Genomic DNA, 19,117 nt, shown 5'->3' on the forward strand with positions numbered 1-19,117 from the left:
CTCACTAGTGCTGTGACTTTAAACAAATCACTCAACTAAAACCAACCCCCCCACCACCAAGCCTCCGATTCTTTATAGACAAAATAAAGTGTGAGTAATAACTACATAATAGTTATTGCCTCAAATAAGATACTGTACATGGAAGCCATTTGTAGAGAGAGAGTAAAGTATTACTCAAATATTCATTCATGCCATCATAGAAACAAAGCATATGATCAGTCACTAAGATCCACTGTGTCAGTTTTGCATGGAGAGTGAAAAATGAGAGGTTCCTTCACACAGCCATCCTATACTGCAACCCGAAGGGGACAGGAAGGATAGACAAAGGAGATATTATGAAATTATATGAATGCAGCCTCAGTCAGGGTTTCAGATGGCTACTGCATGCTCGTGGAACAAAATGGGATTTACTCATACTACAAGTTTAGTTAATACTTAGCGATGGAATGATGAATGTATGAATGAAAAGTTATTGAATGCGTGAGTCAATGAAGGTATAGCCAGGCGAAATGCTTGAAAAACAAATCAGGAAGACTCAAGTTGTATAGAAGAAACAAGAAAATAATTTTGGAAAAATGAAGCCATGTAGCTCAAATAAGCTAACAGTAACGGGCTCCACTCACGTAAGTTAGAATAGGAAAACAAAGAGCATAAGAAATCTACAGCATACAAAAGAGTAAGGAGGCCATAAGAAATCTAGAGCATACAAAAGAGTCCATGTTTTCATATCAGTTTGTAAATATTAATACTCAAACATAAATACTGATACCCTCTTCTGTTATCTTTTAAAAATGAGGAACCAAACAGAAGAATTGTATGCATCTGAAGAGCTATAAATATATAAACAGAAACCTTATATAATAGGAAACATTTTGAAGGCCACAATATACTGAATCTCATAAGGTCTACTCTGAATGATCTGTGATAGCAGAAGTTATAGTACACCAGGAGATAACAGATAGCAAATCTAATGTGCACCTTTATCAAATCCTTATAAGATCAGCTAAAATGTATTCAAATAGAATGAATTAAAAGGGTTTTCTAACTCTTCATTTTCCTAATTGGTATAAGTAACAACAAGAAAAAAACATATAAAGGCATATTAAAGAGAAAGGAAAGAAAAATGGATGAAGAATAGATTTGTGGAAATCACAAAATATAGCAATTTCCACAGAACATAAAATTATGTATTTTGGACGTCCTAATTTAAAGTAAGATGTCAGTGATGTCTGACTCCAAAAACTACTAATGGCAATAATGATATAACTCTCAGCAAATTAATTACTGCTCTTTAACCCAGTATTTTCAAATAAACAAGAGATTCTTAATAATTTTCATCTTTTTTTAGGAAGGAATATCACATATTTCCTAAATGATTATATCCAATGTAATGACAATATATAAATCTGATCACCCATGTGTTTAAAAGCGCCAACTCCAGCTAATGTCACTTTAAAATGAATAATGTCAAGACAAGTCAAAACCATTCACTATTTGAAGCAGAACGGCAGGGCCTGCAAAGCAACATTATTGTAAAAAATAATAACAATCCGTATTTACTGAGTTTTACAAAAGGTACCATAAAAGGAAGAACATTCTAATGATGAGAATGTTCTTTCTGACCTCGTGAACTGTTTTCTATTTACTGACAATTTGTGGTGGGAGGAGTTGGGCACATTTTTAAAATTTATTATTTGTAAAAAATATATATATATTAAAAAAAATTGCCTCATTTGAACTAATGCATAGGACCAGGTTCATTGATAAACGCACCAAGAAGTTGCTAATTATGTATTCCATATGCATCATGAAAATGCTTCCTGATTCCATATGAAGTGCTTCCTTACCAAAAGAAGTATTTGATTTAATTGAGAAAATATACCCAGCTCTTCGAGTAAAGACCATGTTGACAGGTTAAAGAATCAGTCACATGATAAATGAAATATAATTCTGGCTACATTTAACCAGTGACTGCAATGACTATGAAATCACTACTCTGTTAATCACCATCATCATAACCACTACTATTTACTGAACTCCTAGTACTTGCCAGGTATTTAATCCTCACAGAGCCTATGAACTAAGCAGCATCCTTGTTTAATGCAAAGCAATTGTTTCAAAGCAAGTGACCCCAATGAGCTCACTCAGCTAGAGGAGTCCAGAACTCACAATGCAATAAGCAAGAAGGCCATCTGCACTCAATGCCCAGGTCATGTCCATTCTCAGGAGGCACTGAAAAAACATTCTCTTGAACAAAATTTAAATTAGGTGCCATCAATTTAAATGTCACTTAACACTTAGGGTACTTTGGAAATAACTGTGAAAGCCAAACTTGTATGTAGTGGAAAATTAAATGTGTCAAACAAAGACATTTAAGTTAGTGGTTTGGATTGTTAATTTTCATCTTCTAACATCTACTATAGCTATTGAAAAAATTAAGGTCTTGCTTTTCAAAGTTATTATTTCTCATCCTAATGGGTTTTTCATCTAACTGCCTTATATCCCTTTAATTATCCAAAACTATTTTCAAATGGCACCATGTGCCCATAACAATGAAAATTATTGGTCACAAATGAACACTGAATCATGAACCTCGCAAAATGAAAAGGGGTCTCTGGAATGTCCACACTTGATATTTCTACACTCACTGGATGCTCAAAGGTTACACTAGCAAATCAAGTTCTTAAGCAGTTCCCTTAAGAGAGATTATTTTAGACAAAGCTTAGGACAGTTGTTGGCCATGCATAAAGTCTACAACACTATCACTGAAAAACCGTCTGACATCATCACATCTTAAGATGTTCACAGGTAAAGTAGACACTGTAAGTGGGTTTGGTTTAGAAATTGTCTTCCCAAATGATTAGATACTTCCCTCTCTTGTTCATTATCATTCATCGGGTTTTAAAATAGCTCCAGTTTATTTGGAGGAAAATTAAGTAACAAGCTGTACCATTTTAGAATCATGAATAACATTTAGAATTTCAGATATTCAAATCTTGTGACCTAAATTAGGAATACAATTTTTTTCCAATTTTTCTTTGCTGTGTAAAGGGTTAATTAAAGCATGAGTTTGCTTGGATTTTTTTAAAAAAATTACCAAGCCCTAAAATCAGTATCATTTAAATTTCTGATGCCAAAAATCTGTTTGACAGAGCAGGCTTTACTATACTGACATTTTAACAGTAGCCAAAGTCCTGTTCCCACTAAATTCTGTCTTGGCAGCATCAATAATTTGCTAAAAGCCTAAACTCCTCCTGGTAACTAATGTGTTCTCAGTCTCAGGAGCTTTCCACAGCAGCTTAGTGCAACAAGGAAGCTGAAGCAATCAAGTCCTTCCTTAAGGTTTCTATTCTTATTACAGAAACCATGATTTCTATACAATGAGAATGGTTTAAAATATGGAAAGATGCTAATTTACTCCTAATGTTCATTATATCTTAGATGTGAATCTGACACAATGCAATAAAATTACTCATAAAAACCTTACTCAAAGTAAAATCTGATATTTTTATATTGCCTCAAGATTATAACAAGCAAATTATCATTAATATATCAAATAAAAATAAAAGAATCTGGTTTCAAACTGACAACATCTGGTTCAAATGACACCACTTTCTAATCTTCTGCTAAAATCAGATATTTCCAAAAATGCAATAAATATGTAAATATTTTCATTTAGGTAACATCCAAAACATCTATCACAGGTTTTGAGAGCCTCAAATAATTACTGTCAAAATTTCACATAAAGCTTATTTAACATTGTGCTTGAGGAATCTTTCCAATAACTTTGAAATCAAACCATACAGAAAGCATTTGGCTTGACTTACCTAATGGCTGTATGTTAAAGAACTGGTAAAAGAGCATTCCAACCAAATGACTTCACTTAATTTTTCAAGTATGTCTGATTACTACGGTCTTTCAAAAAATTCAAGGGCTCCACCTAATGAGGAAAAAACAAAAAAATTGCATTTAAACCAGAGCATCATTATATAATCTATGCATTAATAACATAGAAATCAAATCCAGAATATTATGATATTATGCTATCTTTTCCTAAATTACTGTGCTACTTAAAGCTATAGAACAACAAAAGCATCCAGGAATTATGTTAAATTTTCCAGTTTGGGGTAAAATGAATATTCAAGCATATGGAAAAGAATAAAAGAATACAACAAAGTGTGAGAGCAGAAGAGTTTGTTTTCAGAACTGACTGGCAGGTGGAAATAATGGCTATACAATGTCAGTTAAGACACTGAAATTAGAGATGAGGGGGAAATGCAATGTATTGCTTTGGAATTATACTCATTGATTCTTCTGATTTTCTATGCAATGAAAATTTGTAAGTGACAGTTCCCGAAAGCCATTAAGCCCTAGCTACATGCAATCTCTGTTGAGAAACAGAAACTAATGTCTAGACAGATCATTTAAACATAAAAATGATCAAGAAGTCTTGGAGATAATTCACTAGCATGAATTTCCAAATTATTCTGAGAATGTTATACCTTGTCTCTACAGAAAGTGTTTACTCTACTAAGGGTTCATAAATAGCTTAATTATTATTTATAAATAATATTAGTTTATTCCATTCACTTTGCCAGTAGAAGCACTTTTCCTGAAATTCAAACATTAATTACTATCTCAGCTCTAAGAAAACATTTGAGAGAAAGCAAGCAATAACTTAACTAGAGAGAGAGCCTAAAGTGAATGCTGGAGGGATGAGCAGAAGAGTGAAATAGAAAATTGGACAGTTTTTAGCTGCTCCCAAAATAGGTCTTCCCAGGCCTTCAAATATTAGTATGTTCAAACATAGTAATACTTCAGAAAGTCCCAGAACATCAAACACAATCATACTCAAGTGGCAGTCCAAAACTTATTCCAAAGCCTTAAGCAGGAGATTTTTTTTATCATGCAATTTGAAATTAGCCATGTACTGCCATTCCTCCAAATCCACTAAACACATTAAGAGAATTAATTGATAATCTCAGTATTAAAAAATAAAGGTCGAAACAGATTTGTTATCCACCAGTATTAGAAGGTAATTGCTCTAGAAAAGAGCAAAACAAAAGATGTTGCTAACAATAGAGAAGACAAACAGCAGTAACTATACATACTAACTAGAAATCCACAGTGGTCATGGGAAATACGTTTTCATTTTCAAGAAAACCTGTGTCTAGATTCTAGTCTTACTGAATATTCAATAAATAATTATCTAGGAAACTCATTTGGACATGGTCTCAAACGACTTCTTCATTAACAGAGATAAATAATCTTTATTCCAGGGTTCTTGCCATAAATATGATGAGACAAATGTCAAATGGTTTAGTTACTTAAAATTATACTGAATCAACCAAGACAATCACCTAAACAATGAACTGCAAAATAACTCAACGTGCACATTTTTCACATTTTCTGTACTTTTCCTAGCATTGTATGCAAAAGTTACAAAGCCTCTCTCAAATAATATTTGGTAGCTAGCTTCATAACATCACTTCTGAATACTTCCCAGGACGGTTTTCTGCAGAAGCTAGCATAACTTTTCTTTCAGTTAGTCACTTTCCAAGAAAAGAGGTAGGACGCTCCCTTCGTGATGAAGGACAAACCAAGATTCTTAAAATCTCAATGATTTCTCAAAGTACAACGTAAAACCGACTTACACAAGTCTTTTTCAGTCCCTCTTCATTTCTTAGGTAGAGTATTGTTTTCTAAAATTATGTAATTCTTGCCTCATAAGATGTCTTACATTTCCTACAGATAACCAGTCATTAAGCCAATATGTTAAAAGGCTTTTCACCTGTATTGCAGCAACTGTGCTCTCATTTCTAATTATGGTGTCTAAGTGGTCAGCGACTTCAAACTACTTACGAATTTTTCAGTGTTCCCACAGAGTGCCTAAAAGTGGTAGCAACAGGCATCTCATATCAAAGTTCAAAAGCACTAAGTATAAAATATATTAGTCACTCGTTGGATGATTCAACTAAATGACTGCGACTGATTAGCACAGAAGACACAGTCCTGTTGCCTGTATAACAGGTAAGCCTCACATACGAACCACTCTATAACATTTATTTAGAAATGTTCACTTCCTTAAAAATAATTACATATAATGAAATGAAAATAAACACACGATGGCAAATTGCCTACAATTGCTATACCACACAGTAGTCTAACACCTCAAATAATTTTATAACCTGATGAAAGCCATTGAATCTAAACTTCCTTACCTTTAATTTATTTTTATTACCTGCCTTGCCAACCTGGGCATGGGTTGGGGGTTGGGAGAGGGACCCTTAGTGCTTTTTGACTCTATCAGAAAATCTAAATACATCTGACCTTTGTATTTCAGTCAGTTATATGTTACATGGTCTAAACAATGGAGCAATTTATCATTAGCTAATATTTGATTATGCTTGTCACAAATTGGTTTGTTTCAGTTATTTGCATGTAATAAATCAGATGTACACACAATGCTGGGCTTGAGTGACTTTCTGTAGCTGAATGGTCTACCAGGAGTAGTACACAGGAACCATGCTCCCTGAGTTCACCAAGACACTCCCTGGGAGCAGCTAAATTGACCATGTTGTTGTTGTAATACTGATCACAGTAAATGAGCTTTTCGAGGAGCCCTCTAGAGTAGAAAACCGCACTCTGGAGTAAGCCTGTGGATCTTAAGGTCTCTATAGACCTAACTAATTCTTAGTAGTCATCAAACACTCTCTTTTCGTTGACAAGGAATCTGAGGCCCAGCAAGTCACTTGCACAAGGTCATGCAACTAGAAGCAGTTTACATGATTACTATTTTGCTGTTTTTCCCTTTACATCATAGAGCCACTGTGCCTCTCATAGGCAAAAATTCAGTCATAGCTAGCAGGAGCTTATTGAGCACCAACTATGTTAAACTTGCTTATCAGCTTAGGATGGGAACAAAAAGGGAAGAGTAATGAGTTCAGTGTGAGAAAGGACACCTCAAATACTGGCTCCAAAGTATCCCCCTCGTCATGGTTACAATCAACTTCACAAACCCAGTGAAGAAGTGACCAATGAAAATAGGAAAACCAAAAATCAAGAATACCTTGACACTGTTATACACTCAAGACATCTTGGCATATTTTGCAGTGACACCTGAAAAGCCCTCCCCTTATGGCGAATTAGTACAGTTATCCTTAATTATTTATATTATTTTTCCTTATAAATACATAACAACATTGATATTTTTAACCAGAAAAACACCATTTATCCCATCACCCAAACACAATTCTTTTCATTTTTAAAAATTTCAATCTATTATTTGTCCCCATGTAAGCATATTTTCACAGAGATGTCCTCATAATGTACATATAATTGTGTATTTTGATTTTTCAATTTAACATTGCATAAGTATATGATTTCTATGAAATTCAGTTTTCATTTTTACTAGCCATATAATATTCCATAAAGCTAACATAAAATCATTTCCTTCATCATCCTTAAATGTAGTAACATTTCAAATGGTCTCACTTATTTTAATACTACCTATATTATTTTTTCTTAGAATATTATCAAAAATAAGATTATCAAATCAAAAGGGAGAAATAGGTTTGTAATGGACTTCATATTTATGGCTATATTGATTTCAAGAGATTCAAATTATCTACAAAGCCACCAGCAGTAGATGTGCATTCAACTTTCACCAAACTTCCTTACCGATGCATGTAATTAAAATTTTTTTCAGAGGCTTATTTCATGTAATATGATACTTAAGGGTTGCATTTTCATTTTAATGGTGACCATAATTATTCTCTCATTTAAAAATTATTTGATTGTCTTTCACCTCTAATGTAAAATTATCTACCCATATAATATGACTACCTTTAGGTCTCAGTTTTTCTTATGAACCTAAATGGCCTTTTATGTAATATATATATTAATTTTCTATACATTTTTTTCTGTAAATTTGTTTTAACTATTTAATCTGGCATATATTTGGATCCACAGCATAAGGTATGCATTCAAATAGTTCTGACGAATAAAGCTTGCTTTACCATATTGCATTATAGTATGTCCATTTCTGGGCTCACCATTTAGTTACATCTATCCACATATTCAAAATGGAACTTTTGTTCAGACTTCCAGTATGATGTGACTGGCATTGTGTTAGGTAGTTTTCATGTGCATTATCACATGAACTTAGTGTGTGTGTGTTAGTTTTAATTACTGTAGTTTCATAGTATGTTCAAATCCATGCAGAGCTAGATTCTACTCTTCATTTTCTTTTTTCAAACATTCATTGATATTTTCTTTTGTGCATGAGTATATGTGATAAATTTTCATCCATTTTTTCCAGATTATATTATTTAATTAAGTGTACTGTTTGCCCTCCATATTCAGCCATACTCAGGATATTCACATTAGGAGTCTGATTAAAATTGGGTTGAATCACATATATAGAGTTAAAATGCCATATATGTAGAGATTCATAATAATGTGCTATTTTTAACATGGGAAAACAAAATGTACATATGTTTGTGTGTGTGTATGATCTTTTCAACATTTTTCCCACATTAAAAAAATAGCATATTATTATGAATCTCTACATATAAGACATTTTAACTTTTATATTCAATAGATATTTGTATTCTGCAAATCTCCTGGTTCTCTGTCTTTCCTCATTTCCACTCCACTTGCTTGGAAATACTTTCTTTCTTCATGTCCAGCAATTAAATTGTGTTAATTCCTCACAAGTTTCTCTGAATCACCTTCTTTACATGCCAGAAATACTGATTAAATAGAAGCCAATTATTTAAAATCCTATCTTACATAAAATATCTTCATTTCCTTGACCAAAATGAAATTAAAACTGTATGTAAACAATATCACCACCACAAAATAATATCCCAAGGAACCATTCTATTTCTATAGAAGATTTACATGACAAAGCCCTGAGTTTCTTTAAAACACAGCTGACACTCTGGGAGGCCAAGGCAGGCGGATCATGAGGTCAAGAGATGGAGACCATCCTGGCCAACACGGTGAAACCCCATCTCTACTAAAAATACAAAAATTAGCTAGGCATGGTGGCATGCACCAGTAGTCCCAGCTACTCGGTAGGTTGAGGCAGGATAATCACTTGAACCCAGGAAGCAGAGAGAAACTCTGTCTCAAAACACACACAGGCACACACACACACACACACACACACACACATACACACACACTAAGTTCATGTGAACCACATGAACAGCCGAATGGCTTTGGTTAGCTAGAGCCCTCCTCCTTCCCCTCCACCCACCATTGTCTCTTTATTTCTGCTATCTACGAAACAGGTTTGAATTCAAAGATAGAGAAAAAAAATGCAGAAATACAAATCACTTAAAATTATAAATAAAATATGTTAATTTAAGTTTGACTAAAAATAGTCTAAATTTTGCTGTGCATGTTAACTAAATCCACGTGTTATCTTCATTGATTTCACAAAACTTGGTACTCTCAAGGAATCTCATGGTTTACATAGCGATAATAGTAGATGAAGAATTCTAGAGACTGTACTGAAAGGAAGAGAAGGACAAAGAGAAAAAATGGGAGGGAAAAAAGAAAGACCTTAATGTCTCTGTGTAGATAGGCAAATAAAGCCTGAAACTGTTTTCCATCTATACTTTGAAAGTTGCCACTGTGTGTCAAGTTTGTCAAGTTGAGTGAAAGAAGGAGTGATGTGCCTCTCCACTTTCCTGAAGAACCACGTAGAAAATGTGGCAAATATTTAATTTAAGCCTTGTTTCCTGAAAGATTGCAAGATGCCCACAAATTTTCTTTCCCAGAGTTCAAAATAGCAAGCTGAGTGGGTGTAAGCACTTTAAGTGAAAAAAAAAAAAGTAACTAAGGAAAAGGAAATCATACTTTCTGCTTCTTAGTATAAGATTTTTTTTAAGGCCATTTAAAGAGATATTAGTGATATGGATCTGGTGGTTGTCTTAAATCAGAATACAAATACAGTCTTGGTGACCTAAGACAGAACTCCCTGGCCACATTTAAACATGATTCATTCTATATAAAGATTTAACTGACAACATCATAGTTACAGTAAGAGCGAGCTGTTGTCAGCTACAACTAGATACCTAAATCACAACAGGAAAACACTTGCACAGAGAGAAAGGTGAATGTTTCTAGGGCCTCTGCCCTTTCCAAAGAGAAGGACCTTCCTAAGCAGTGCTTTATAATATTGTAACATGTAGATGAATCACTAGGAGAGCTCGTTACAATATAGGTTCTGATTCTGAAAGTCTACCCCAAAGTTCCCAGGTGATGAGTTCACTGGTCTATACTGTGGGAAGCGAGATTGTAGTCTGTAACAATAGTTTCCTAGTAGCCAAACACCGGAAATCACGATCAACCGGTACGCTTGCTGGGTACCTGTGCCAGTAGTTACAGTAGATAATAAAGTACATAACATGTGACCTGAACTAACACAGAAAAGTATGTTTTAAAAAAATAAAAGCTAAGTGCTAAAATGTGTGATAAAGACTCTAAGAATAATAGGAGTGGAGAACAGAAAGCCTTCCGTAGGGGATAGAGTGATTATAAATGGCTTCACAGAGCAAACGGGAAGTGTGCAGCCCCAAGATGGGGTAAGGGGTGAATGTGAAGAAAGAAAGAGCAGGCCACCACTAAGGGCAATTCTAGAAGGGAGAGCCTAGAGTTCCCACAAGAGAAAGCTATGGTGCACCTGCTTTGTGGTTATAGATATTATCATTGGAAGCTTTTAATCAGAATTCACTTTTAACCGAATGAAAGGAAACTCTGGCCTTGTTTAAAATTTGTTGGTTTGGAAATGAAAATTCTATTCCAGGACAGGAAAGAATGGGTAGTTTTGCCTTAGTCTTATGCAAATTTTCTCCACTGGCAGCAGCAATAGTGTGATGAATGACATTTTAGGTTTGGGCCTGGGAGCACAAAATTATCATTTTTGTACATATATTTATGCATATGTATGCCTTTGGTTAACATATGTTTTTAATGATTAAGACTTTTAAGAGCATTAGAATCATAACTTTATACTACAATAGATTTAATAATCCTCTGTTACTCTGAGTACTTGAATTTTACTTTTATTATAAAAGTAAACCCTTTTTTTCTCCCGTAACATACTTTGGGATGGCACATACCCACACAACACCCTCAACTCCAGCAATATTCTTCCATTCTTCCCTTTCCTCCCACACTGGCTGACAGTGGGAAGAAAACATATCCAGAAACAGAATGAAATTATTAATGAATTATACCTTAGGTGTTTTTTTTTTTTAATCTTAAAGAGTTTTTCCTGCCAACTCACAATATGTTGGGTATTGCACAATGGATTCAACAGAAAAGCAACCAAGGTTTCCAAAGGTCAATACAAACATAAACTTTCAATTTCTAAACTTTATTTTTTAACTGAAGAGAATTACAGAGGGATGACGATACCTACAAGCTGCAAGAGGGAAATACTTGAAAGAGAAACCTAATATTTTTGCACTCCTAAGTCAGGTCAGCAATCTTACTGAGTTCTAATTCCATCTTTTTGTCTTGGGAACTATCAAATTCGTCATCTTATTGTAAGCATTAAGAAATGGTATTTGGAAGACTTACAGATCTTATGTTTCATATTAATGTTAAATGCCGTGACTATGGTAAAGCCACAGTTACTGTCCGAGGTATGTTCCTGTCTCACCAAACTTGACTATGCTTCCTGTTCTTAGCAAGGAAGTCAGAATGCATTATGGCAAAACTGCTATGTAACACATCAAAGCTTGAGTGCTACAAGATACCTGTTCACTGCGATTGGGCTGAACAAGGTCCTAATATTCAGGATGTATGAACAGAGTCACCTTTCCTCCCACCAATCCAATGGACACACACATAAAACTCTCACTAATGACAAGAAAAAAATATGAATATGAGAATGCTAAGTTACTGTTACCTATGAATGGTTGCAAAAACAATAAACGGAAGGCAGATAGGCACACCCTGTTGAGACCATAAAGTGTATCTTCTTCAAATCTCTTCCCGTTTCTATCCTGATCCTGTTCAGGTATCCTTGCCTAAACAGGTCCTGGGGTCTTTGCAAGCTGCACTCTGCAACTATTGCAGAGAAGAGCTGATAAGATTTTTCACATTACGTTGTCAAAAATGTAACGTGTTCTCATTATGAAAATATTTACATTATGAAAACAACAAAAACAAACAAAAATCTTGGGACATCATGAAACTTAATACAAACAAATAACTGTTGGTGAAGAGACATATGTGGGGGAGGGGTTTTGCCAGAATAGAAGCAAGATGTCCTCTGTGGGAAATATTATCAATCCTATTAATTTAGCAGTGCAAGGTGTGTCATAGGCACTAGAAGCACATATGGCTGACTTTCAGTTCTCCACGGTGATTTTTATTTGAATTAAAGTTGCTCTTCTGAAAACAATTAATCAACGATAAGTTCTGTCTCCCTCCCACTCTCTCTTCAAAGTGTGTGTCTATATATACATGTCTTTTGACTAATTATAAGGCATAGTCCCATTTTTTCCTCCTTGGTATCTATCACTATGATCATCTGTGTTTATGTGTCACCTACTTTTAGAATTACCCATGGCTATTACCAGAAGTTACAGAGTTAAATTTGCAACAGCACAGACTTCTAACTACAAGGCTGGAACCATGGTGGAAACAAACGCTCAGTTAAGGAAGATTTCCCAAGCCAGAATTGATGTCCTCACTAACTGGGCTGCCAGGCTTAGATCAAATGAAGGTCGATGCAATGTCCCCAGAGGAAGCTGTTCAACTCGCCTGGTCGGTTCCCCGGAGCCCTGCCAAGGAGGCTCTTCAGATTGACAGCACCCTGGCAGAGCTGCTGTCTTCCCCAGGCAGAGAGGCCCTCCCCCAGACAACAGGCTGGGTGCAAAGCCATCTTCCACAGACACCAAAAGAGAGCACAGCAACGCTAAGCTGCTGGGGACAGCCACTTGTGGCTGAGACAAAGGCAGATTCTCCCTGCCGAGGGACGATCACTAGGACTGTCAGGCTGTAAATGTATATTGCAGACAGGACATCCCTCCTGGCATCCACTGTGAGTGAAGCCCAGGCCACAGCAACAACAGCCTGGCCTGAGGACAGCCTGCACCACACATCAAAGCCAGAGGCCCTGGGAGGCTGGCCAGCCGCCAAAGACGCCTGAGAGCAGCAGGGGAGTGTGTTGCCTTAGGACAATAGCAAACTGGGACGTGGTAGAGTCTGTAAATTCCAAGCACTGGGGAGGTCTTCTCAGAGATTTTACCCTCTCCTGACAGGGCTGTGATTTAATTTCCTTTGAAGAAAAAAAAAAAGAAAAGAAAAGAATATACATTCCCAAACCTTCTGTCTGCAAAGGCAGACACCACAATGGAAGCTTAATGCACTCTGGTCCTTCCCAGCCAGCGGCCACTGTCTAACACAATACAGCTAAGTGAGATGTGACATTCTCCCGGTCCCCTTAATAGGGCATTAAGTCTAAGGAGTAATTAAGATCATTTAAATGCAAACATCATTGTTTCACTGCTACTATCCTCCCAGATATTTCCCATCAATTCTGTTTAATTAGAGTAGCACCACACGTTAATTACAACCTGACAGTTTTATCGATTTCATGGGGCACATCATATAGTCCCATTTTAGGTAGCAAGGACTTAAGGTGAGGCATGAACTTCTCAGTCACAAAGATGACTCAGCTCTTGGACTGACGAGGTTCTGGTTTTTCTACCAGGAGAGGTTTACCCATGTGCTCAACACAAATACTTCAGGAATCATCTTATGTCCTCACTTTATTTCACAGCATTTTGCAAAACAGCACATCGAAAACGAAGGCAAAAAAATAAATAAATAAACCTGTTAGAGTGTAAAAGATATATCCATCTCCCTCTGTTCTCTGGTCTTAATCTGAAATTCTTAAGGACCAGGATGAGGTACTGTGAAGCCTATGCAGGTAAAGCTGGCATCAAACAGAAATGTGGTGCACTTCTGCCACTGAAGCAACCGGCACAGCTTCGAGAAGCCATGCTGCCTACATGCTTATTACAACAGAGAGAGCTGGTAAGTTTTCCTTTCAGAGGAAATGAATATGAGTTGAGGTCACTCAACTCTAATCCACCCTGTACCTCAGGGTTATACTCCCAGCAGCACATGCTCCATTAAGCCAGCAGTTTGTCATAGCCCAGCGTGTCATCCATAATGGCATGTTGGGGGTGGAATCACTTCCAACTCCTTGCTAATCCGGTGCGAGGAACGCCAAGGTACAGAGTTTTACTTGATTGCATAAAACGTAGAGCTATTTTCAGCTTCCAAATCATCGTTCTGGCTCTTTCACCAGTCCTAACGCCGTATTACAACGCTTTAAAAATATCTTTTCTATTCGTTTTCCCCTATGTTAACATAAGCAAACACTTAAAGTAATCCCACTAAGTCTCCAAAATATAAAGCCATGAAATGTTAGAAAAAAAAAGACTAAAAAGAGTTTAAGAGTTTTACAACATATTTGCGATTTTTTTTTATTTTTTTGAGACAGAGTCTCACGGTTTCGCCAGGCTGGAGTGCCGCGGCACCATCTTGGCTCACTTCAACCTCCGCCTCCCAGGTTCAAGCAATTCTCCTGCCTCAGCCTCTGGAGTAGCTGGGACTACAGGCGCTTGCCACCACGCCCAGCTAATTTTCGTATTTTTTAGTAGAGATGGGGTTTCATCATGGTCTTGATCTCTTGAACTCGTGATCCACCTGCCTCGGCCCCTCCCAAAGTGCTGGGATTACAGGCGTGAGCCACCGCCCTTGGCCCCATATTTGCAATTTTAAATGGTTTCTGCTGTTACAGTAGTGGGCTTTCAGTTATCTCCAAACTCCGTATGAGAAACCTGGGCAATCAACACTTAGCAGGACTTCGGTGCCTGATGACAAAATCAGTTTTGTTATAGTCACACTTTGAAAAATGACTTTGAAGAGTAACATTAAATAATGCAAATTAAACAATGGCTAACTGATATAGGAAGAACTCCAGCTATTTCTGTAATAATTCCACTGGGAATTGTACTGAACATTATAAAAACAGGATGTTTTGTTTGTTGTTCTTCATAAAAGACTACTGAACCAGTGTAAGACTCTAAAATATATCAAGACTACAAACCTATGTGAAGTCTAGTAATATATTTAAAAAGCCAAATGGAATTTTTATTCATGTATTTAACATTTTTGCTCAATGTAAGATGACCTCAGGAAACATGTTTCTTATCTTTATAAAAGCCAAAAGGAAACACAGTTACATAATTCTGCAATGGTTCAGCATCACAGTGCAGAGAACTTAAGCCTAAATATAGGACAGTCACAAATGAGTCTTCACTGCTAAGACTTCTTATATTTAACAGTAACAAAGGATTATCCCATCGTAACCAGATACCTGCTCCATTTAGTGGCTAATCCTAACATAAGGATTTCAATAACAAACATTTTCTGTTAACGTAAATGAACTGTGATGAAGCTACTGCACCAAGGATGAACTTAATAGTAATGGATTTAGAGATAACTTTAAGTGGGTATAATTAGCACACAAATACAGTCTTATCTTTGGATGCGGAGTGGGGGCAGGTTTCAATTCTATAAATGAAATCATAATTTTTTACTGCTTAAATAAATGAAAGCATACATATCATCTTCTTTTCCTGACCCACATAGCTGTATTTGGAAGTGGAGAAGAAACAGGGAAGAAGTATGTCTAGGAAACAATTGCACCTGAGCGTTTTCCTAAAGGCTGGGCATGGTAGCTCACGTCTGTTATCTCGGCACTTTGGGAAGCCAAGGTGGGAAGACTGCCTGAGCCCAGGAGTTCAAGACCAGCCTAAGCAACATAGTGAGACGCTGTCTCTAAAAAATAAAAGTAAAAAAATAAATTTAGCTGGTCATTGTGCACCTGTAGTCCCAGCTATTCAGGAGACTGAGGTGGAGGATTGCCCGCCCCCAGAAAGTTAAAATTGCAGTGAGCTGTGATTGTGCCACTACACTCCAGCCTGAGCAACAGAGCCAGACTCTGTCTCAAAAAAATAAAAACAAAACCCTGAAACAAATAGTTGGGCTCTGCTCTGTGTCCATTCTGATGCTTTTGAAATAGCTGGAAAAGTCACCCAAATAACTGCTGCTACCATTCCATGAACTGATGGCTGCTTAATTCAAGTGAAAGCATCAGTTCAACCCCAAGTCTATGAAAGGAACTAGAGGCTTCTCTTCACTTCTGAGGTCCCAGAGGCTACATCTAATCACTAAGACTGATATTTTTATTTCTAAAAAACTCTAAAAAGTATATCTTTAATATCTAACCACTTATACACTTTGGTGAAACATATTTTTTTTTGTATTTCAATATCTATAATTTGCTATTCATGTTATTTGTTAAGCTATTCAACAATCATTTACCATGCACCTATCACATACCAGGCACTGGACTGTATGCAAACGTACACAAATGTGTTTTTTGATCTTAAAGAATACCAGACCTGGAGGAAGTATGAAAAGTGCTGTGGTGCGAATTACCATAGGGTCCACAGGAGAGAGAGTAGTAGTTATTAAGGAAGATCTGAGAGTAGAGTCACTTGAAATGGATCTTGAGTAACTAGCAGACATTCGTGAAGTAGACAAGAGGAATACCAAGTTGAGAGGAAATGTATTCAGTTTTAAAGCAAACTAAGTTTGAAGTGACTTAGAAACAACTGGGTAGAAATATCCAAGTCGACATTTGGAAATATAGATGTAGAATCCATGAGAATATGTGAACTGAAAAACTAGTATGGAAGACTATTAGCATCATAAGCAGCTAGAGTTTTGTTTTGTTTTTTTTTTTTTTTTTTGAAACAGGGTCTTGCTGTATGCTGTATCACCCAGGATGTAGTGCAGTGGCATGATCAAGGCTCATTGCAGCGTTGAACTCCTAGGCTTAAGCCATTCTCCCACCTCAACCTCCTGAGTAACTGGGACCACAGGTGGGTGCTACCATGCCCGGCTAATGTTTGTGTATTTTGTTTGTAGAGACAAGGTTTCACTATGTTGCCCAGGCTGGGCTCCAACTCCTAGGCTCAGTCATCTGCCTGCCGTGGCCTCCCAAAGTGCTGGGATTACAGGTATGAGCCACCACACTTGGCCTAGAGTGAGTCTTAGAATAATGGGCCTCTGTAAAACAGTCTGAAAAGCTACAGAGAGTGGCTTAAGGGTTGAATTTTGGGAAAAGCCCCAAAGACTGAGAAACATGTGAAGGTGCTGAGAACAGAGTCAGGCCTAGTAGGCCACAGCATCACAGGACCAAGTGGAGAAAAAATCAAATGATAAACAGAGTCAGACACAAATCCGGTCAAATAAGTCAAAGACCCAAAAGATGTCTGTGAATTTCAAAATTAAGAGGTTACAGATGTTCCTTATAATAGCACGTGGTCAAAACTGTGGAGCAGTCAAGACAGTAAAGTAGTAGCTAGACGAGCCATCGGGATTATTGGTTTTATTGTTTGCTTGATTGTTTTCAAGATGGAAGGGATTTGAGCTAATTTAAATGTTTCTAGTTGAGAGACCTTTAATAGCTATGGTCCTGAAAAAAAACATAGTGTCCTAACAATATTTTACTGGATTAAATTTTGGCCACAAAAGAGAGATAATTATGACTTGATTGTGTTAGGATAAAACTTCAAATTCTTAGCAATTGACTAACCACTAATAATGATTTAATGATTTGGGGAGTCTGTAATGGAAGAAATATGCTGTTCTTCTGTCAAATGAATCAAGAAGGAATCACATGACACGGTGGGGAAATCTTGAAAATGAAACTACTAAAAGGTAAACTTTGACCATATGATTTTCAAGCTGCACAAAGCTTTATGGATCATCAACTTAAATTGCTTATTGCGAAACAGATTTAAAATCAATGCAATAATAACAATTTCCACTGAAAAATATCAAAACTGAGTTTACATTGTACAAGAAAGAAAATGATTACGATAGACTATCCAAACTACTCTGTTTGAGAAACTTAAACTTTTATCCAGACATCTAGATGGGAGGGAATTCGTAAGCCTGGCAATCACAAGTTACCAGTAGGGCTACCAAGACAATTTCTGAAGAAGCACCCTGAAAGAATTCACTAGCTGCTCCCGCTCTTAGCGCATAACGACTAACTCATCCTGCTCCATCTGAGGTCATGCCTCGCCGTGGTTCTCACCCTGAATACTGTCACAGAACAAGAAAACAGTCACTTTGAAAACAGTAAGCAAGAAACCCAACTGAAATATTTTAGTATTACAGTATGGCGATTTGCGTTGTATGATCATAACAGAAAACCCAGTTTTATTCATGTGATGAAAAATTCAGGAAAAAGAGTATTTCTTTAGAACTTAGAAAATGATTTATATAAGGTTAGTTTCCGGGAAATATACAAATAATAGAAGCACTTTCATATTCTTTCATAGCTTGAATTTAGAGTTTTCCAACTCCCTTAAGAGGTGAGAAGGAAAAGCAACAAGAACAGGAAGTAACTCTAGCAGGCCTGGAATCCATTAGGCCTGGTAATAGGATTTGGCTCCTAGCCAAGAGTGGGGTCCACCTGCCCTCTCTGTGGTAAGACTCAGGGTTGAGGCTCTTTTATAGATAGACACACATGTACACCCCAAGCATGATTTAATTTCTCTATAAGATGTAGCAGATAGTTTTGGCAAACCAGACTCTGTTTAGGCTGTTGTGATTTCCACAAAAAGGAATGTGAAAAGTTTGGGCTGACTACTGAAAACCTTAAGGAAATGAAAAGTCTCAAAATAGTAATGGAGTTTGAAACAATCACCACAGAGAGAAATAAAAATTACCCACATTTACTGAGTATTTTCCCATTTAATCTTTTACAACGCAGGTACAATTATTTCCCCAGCTTACAGAGAACTTAAGGCTCCAAAAGGTTCAGGAACTTGTCTAGAGCCTCAACGTAAGTGCCGGAGAGAGGGTTTTAATCCTAAACCATCTCTCTTGAAAATAGACACTGGCAATTTAAAAAGATTCATGGGTTGAAGAAATCTAAATATCCTGCCATGACTGGCACCTAATTTTCAGTTCATGTCATAATGATTCCGACCTG

General features: G+C 36.6%; 1 protein-coding gene across 12 annotated transcripts in view; it reads right to left on the reverse strand.

The window, feature by feature from the left end:
* Positions 1–19,117, reverse strand: part of HIVEP2 (HIVEP zinc finger 2) — a 193,722-nt gene that overhangs the window by 80,891 nt on the left and 93,714 nt on the right. For all 12 annotated transcript variants that reach the window (XM_078370203.1, XM_035296886.3, XM_054254480.2 and 9 more), the window contains one exon: positions 3,828–3,940. The gene's annotated coding sequence lies outside the window, so the exon portion shown is untranslated. The remainder of the gene's footprint in view (positions 1–3,827; positions 3,941–19,117) is intronic.

This window comes from Callithrix jacchus, chromosome 4, assembly GCF_049354715.1.
Source record: "Callithrix jacchus isolate 240 chromosome 4, calJac240_pri, whole genome shotgun sequence".
NCBI classification, from domain to species: Eukaryota; Metazoa; Chordata; class Mammalia; order Primates; family Cebidae; genus Callithrix; species Callithrix jacchus.